General features: G+C 50.5%; 1 long non-coding RNA gene across 2 annotated transcripts; it reads right to left on the bottom strand.

Moving 5' to 3' along the window:
- Positions 1-1,778: 1,778 nt before the first annotated feature.
- On the bottom strand, positions 1,779-3,436 carry LOC141165169 (uncharacterized). Of its 2 annotated transcripts, none has more exons than XR_012251077.1 (2): positions 3,235-3,436; positions 1,779-1,865 (listed from the first exon to the last, which is right to left on the bottom strand). It is a non-coding gene; the product is annotated as an uncharacterized lncRNA (long non-coding RNA). The 2 variants fall into 2 exon arrangements; XR_012251076.1 differs by lacking the exon at positions 3,235-3,436 and adding an exon at positions 2,223-2,518.
- Between the last annotated feature and the right edge of the window lie 915 nt (positions 3,437-4,351).

Raw genomic sequence — 4,351 nt, 5'->3', positions numbered from 1 at the left:
TGACCGGATGGTCCCAACCTGGATTTCTCCCGAATATATCCATGAGTTCTGTGATAGTCAATAGAGCAGATCTGTATACCTCTGGATGGAGCCATGCTGTCCTGTAGAGCTGTCCCTTAGTGTTCCTGTCTGCGGTTTTGTAAAAAGACTTCTGATACAGAGTCATAACCCCCTTATATGGTTCGCAACTGCCCTTCAAGACATTTTCTACAGGTCAGGGGGAGGTGAGATGAGTTTAACTCTCCATTGTTTGATCATTTAATTGATCTTAATAGCTTATACTCCTCTGCTCTGCGAGTCAACAAGCCACAGGGCCCACACAATGGTTAATCAACATATTAAACAAACATTCATTGTTCAAAGACCCCATGCAAAGATAACAGTACAATAAACTGTAGGAGCTGATATAAGATGTAAATAACAGCTATTCATCAGTTAACAAGGCTTAACTCAACCTACAAGAGAAGTCAACTTTCAGACTTATGACAAAAGTTCATGTTTCTTGCCCTACCTGAAGAAACACATGAATTCAAAAGTCAACATAAAAATAATAGTGTATTTCTCCTGGCCTACTTAATTTAGATAAGTATTATTAATTATTATTTTGGATAATTAGGATTAAAAGCTGTGTCGTCACAAGTTCCCATATAGCTCCCTACCTCCAGTAGGAGGCCGCACGGAGCTCCCTACCTCCAGTAGGAGGCCGCACGGAGCTCCCTACCTCCAGTAGGAGGTCGCACGGAGCTCCCTACCTCCAGTAGGAGGCCGCACGGAGCTCCCTACCTCCAGTAGGAGGCCGCACGGTGCTCCCTACCTCCAGTAGGAGGCCGCACGGAGCTCCCTACCTCCAGTAGGAGGCCGCACGGAGCTCCCTACCTCCAGTAGGAGGCCGCACGGAGCTCTCTACCTCCAGTAGGAGGCCGCACGGAGCTCCCTACCTCCAGTAGGAGGCCGCACGGAGCTCCCTACCTCCAGTAGGAGGCCGCACGGAGCTCCCTACCTCCAGTAGGAGGCCGCACGGAGCTCCCTACCTCCAGTAGGAGGCCGCACGGAGCTCCCTACCTCCAGTAGGAGGCCGCACGGTGCTCCCTACCTCCAGTAGGAGGCCGCACGGTGCTCCCTACCTCCAGTAGGAGGCCGCACGGAGCTCCCTACCTCCAGTAGGAGGCCGCACGGAGCTCCCTACCTCCAGTAGGAGGCCGCACGGAGCTCTCTACCTCCAGTAGGAGGCCGCACGGAGCTCCCTACCTCCAGTAGGAGGCCGCACGGAGCTCCCTACCTCCAGTAGGAGGAAGAAACGTAGCTCCCTACATCCAGTAGGAGGCACCACATAGCTCCCTAGATACAGTACACACATGCAGTCACACACACACACACATGCAGTCAGACACAAGCAGGCATGCACACACAGTCATGCACATGCAGTCGCACACATATGCACACGCAGTCATGTATACACATGCAGACTTGCACATATACGGGTCGCAGAAATGTGCACACACCAGGGGCATTGCTAGAGTTTGAAAAGATCAGGGGCCCAAGCCCCGAGGTTTAAGCTTTGCATCCTACCCCTCCCCTAAACAAAAAAAAAGGAATTCAGAAGTCAGCAGTCACACAGAATGACTGCAGACTAATCACAAACGTGGACAATATTTTTAATCCTCCTAACATAAATAAAAATATAAAAATGTCAGCATCATAAAAAACATTTACATCCAGGTACCTTATAGGTGACGCTGTCTCTGGAGTCGTTCTCTTTCCTTTCTTCCTCTTGTCCAGACACATGATGACTTTTCCCATCCACAGCTCGTCTCTGCAGACTTCCATCTTCTCCGGTCTTCCGCAGCACATCCCCACACGATGTCCTTAAAGATTAGCAGCGTCATTATAATGCTCCTGAATACAAATATCTGCCCTACATTGATCCCCTAAATAAATAATGGCCCCTCTCTATATTCCCTGCACAAAATATGACTCACACACTGTCCCTCTTATGACATATGCCCTCCATACTACCCTTTCCTTTCCATACTGGGCCCCCTCTTCACACTGTGTCCCCCCTATAGGTCCCAGTCTCTGTACTGTGCCCCCTCATCACACTCTTCCTCCTGGCTGTGACCTTACACTGTCCCCCCATGCTATCCCCCACCCACTACTCTCTCTATTCTGTGCCCACTCACACTTTTCTTCCCCCATATTGTCTTCTCACATTATTCCCCTACCTCCTCATATTTCCTCCTCACACATCCCCCTAACTCCCCATACTGTGTCAGCACACATCCCATCACCCTCGCTTCCCATACTGTGTTCGCACACATTTTCCCCCTCGCTACCAATAATGTGTCTGCACCCACCCCCACAGATTAAACCTCTCCCCCTCCACACTGCATAAATATCCCCCTGCACAATTAGTAAATAGCCCCTGCACAATTAGTATATAGCTCCCCTGCAAAATTAATAAATAGCCCCCCTGCACAATGAATAAAGAGCCCCCTGCACAATTAGTATATAGCTCCCCTGCAAAATTAATAAATAGCCCCCCCCCCTGCACAATGAATAAATAGACTCCTGTACAATACATAGCCCCCCAGGACAATTAATAAACAGTCCCCCTGCACAATTAACAATTAGCCCCCTACACAATTAATAATTGCCCCCTGACAATTAATGATTGCCCCCCTGCACAATTAATATCCCCCTGGGCTGAATCTTCGTTGTCTACAGCTCCATAGCCACAGGAGCACTTATCACTAAGGCTCTGCTCTCTCTTGTGGGCACCGGCGAGTGACGTAAGTAGCACGATCACATGACCTGATCACACTGCTGACGTCGCTCTAAGCCGACGGTCAGAGCTCCAATTGTACTCGCGTCTACAATCACTGGGACCCGGCACGCCGCAGCTTCTCTGAGCGGGCTGTCAGCTTGAAAGCCCTCTCAGAGAACAGCCGAATCCCGGTCCAGGAGGCGGCAGAATGCTGCCACCGGGAGGAGGGCACCTCGGACCGATGCATTAAGCGGCTCGACGCCCCCCACCCTGCCCGCTGCACCTGGGGCACGTGCCCCCCGCCCGCCTAGATACGCCCCTGCATGACCTACACATATGCTCATTATGTATATACACATTTATACAGAGACAAGACCTGTATACACATTATACATATTATACTGGGACATGACATAGACATACTCTCTTCATCAGTAGTTATCAAGTGGCAGCATTGGAAGAGTCCTGACCTTGTGAATCAGCAGTAAGAGGGATGGTTGTAAACAGGAGACCCCCTGTCAGGCCTGCACTGTCCCTGCACACCCTCCCCCATCCCGACTGCTGAGCTGCCTGAAACATTAAAGGAGGGGGGATGTGCTGTGCAGCCACAGAGAGAGTTGTAATCTCCCTCTTATCTCCCCATGGCCGGCTGTATTCCCTGACAGACTTGGCCCCACTGACCTCCTTCCTCCCCCTTCCATCATATCCTCCCCCTAGGTGGCGCTGTACACTCGCTCTGCCCTGACTTGCCCGAAGAAAAGGATCAGCAGGGAGGAGGAGCTGCGAGGTAATGACACAGAGCAGCCACACTGCCCGCAGGGGTGCGTCAGGCAAACCCTGTGTGTTGCGCGGTGCCTGCACTCAGTGCACAGACAGTTAATAAAGTTTAATTATTTGAAGAAAAAAAACAAAACAGCTACAGCGAGTTTCGGAGCAATGCACTGGGGCCCAGGCCCCGGATATAAGTGCCTAGCGACGCCCCTGGCACACACACAAACATATACAAAGACACATACAGGCATAAACACATTTGAAGACATACACAAAAATACATATAAACAGACATATCACACATACATAGATAAACACAATCATATATGCACACACTGTCACACACACACACGTCACTCACCTTCCCCCGGCTCGCTTCCCGTCCAGCTTCTCTCCTATGGGAAGCAGCAGTGCAGGGCGCACTGTGTCCTGCGTGACGTGACTTTAGCAGACACGACCGTGCCCAGCCCGCCCCTGCCTGCCGGGATATGTGTGTCGCATTGGCGGCGCACACAACAATATAATGAGGGTAATCTGGCTATGGGCTCCCCGGACGGGGCGGCTTGGGTGATAGCCCAAATTGCCCTCATTATAATCTGCCTACGTTGGCGAGTCTCATCTGATATACGCGGTCACTCGCAGCATGTTGCGATTATTTTTCTCAGTCCGATCCGAGCGGAGAAAAAAAAAATCACAGATGAACACAATCTTTCAATGACAATAGTCAGAGTGCAAGCAGATTTTTTATCGCATTGCACTCATCCGAGTTAAACGCTGATTAGCATGAGCCCTTAGACCAAAAGATTGTAGAAATAG

The sequence above is a fragment of the Phyllobates terribilis genome, unplaced genomic scaffold (assembly GCF_046119375.1).
Source record: "Phyllobates terribilis strain yellow unplaced genomic scaffold, ASM4611937v1 Scaffold_11__3_contigs__length_659146591, whole genome shotgun sequence".
NCBI lineage: Eukaryota > Metazoa > Chordata > Amphibia > Anura > Dendrobatidae > Phyllobates > Phyllobates terribilis.
The sequence above is the reverse complement of the archived record's forward strand: the minus strand, read 5'-3'. Positions and strand labels throughout refer to the sequence as shown.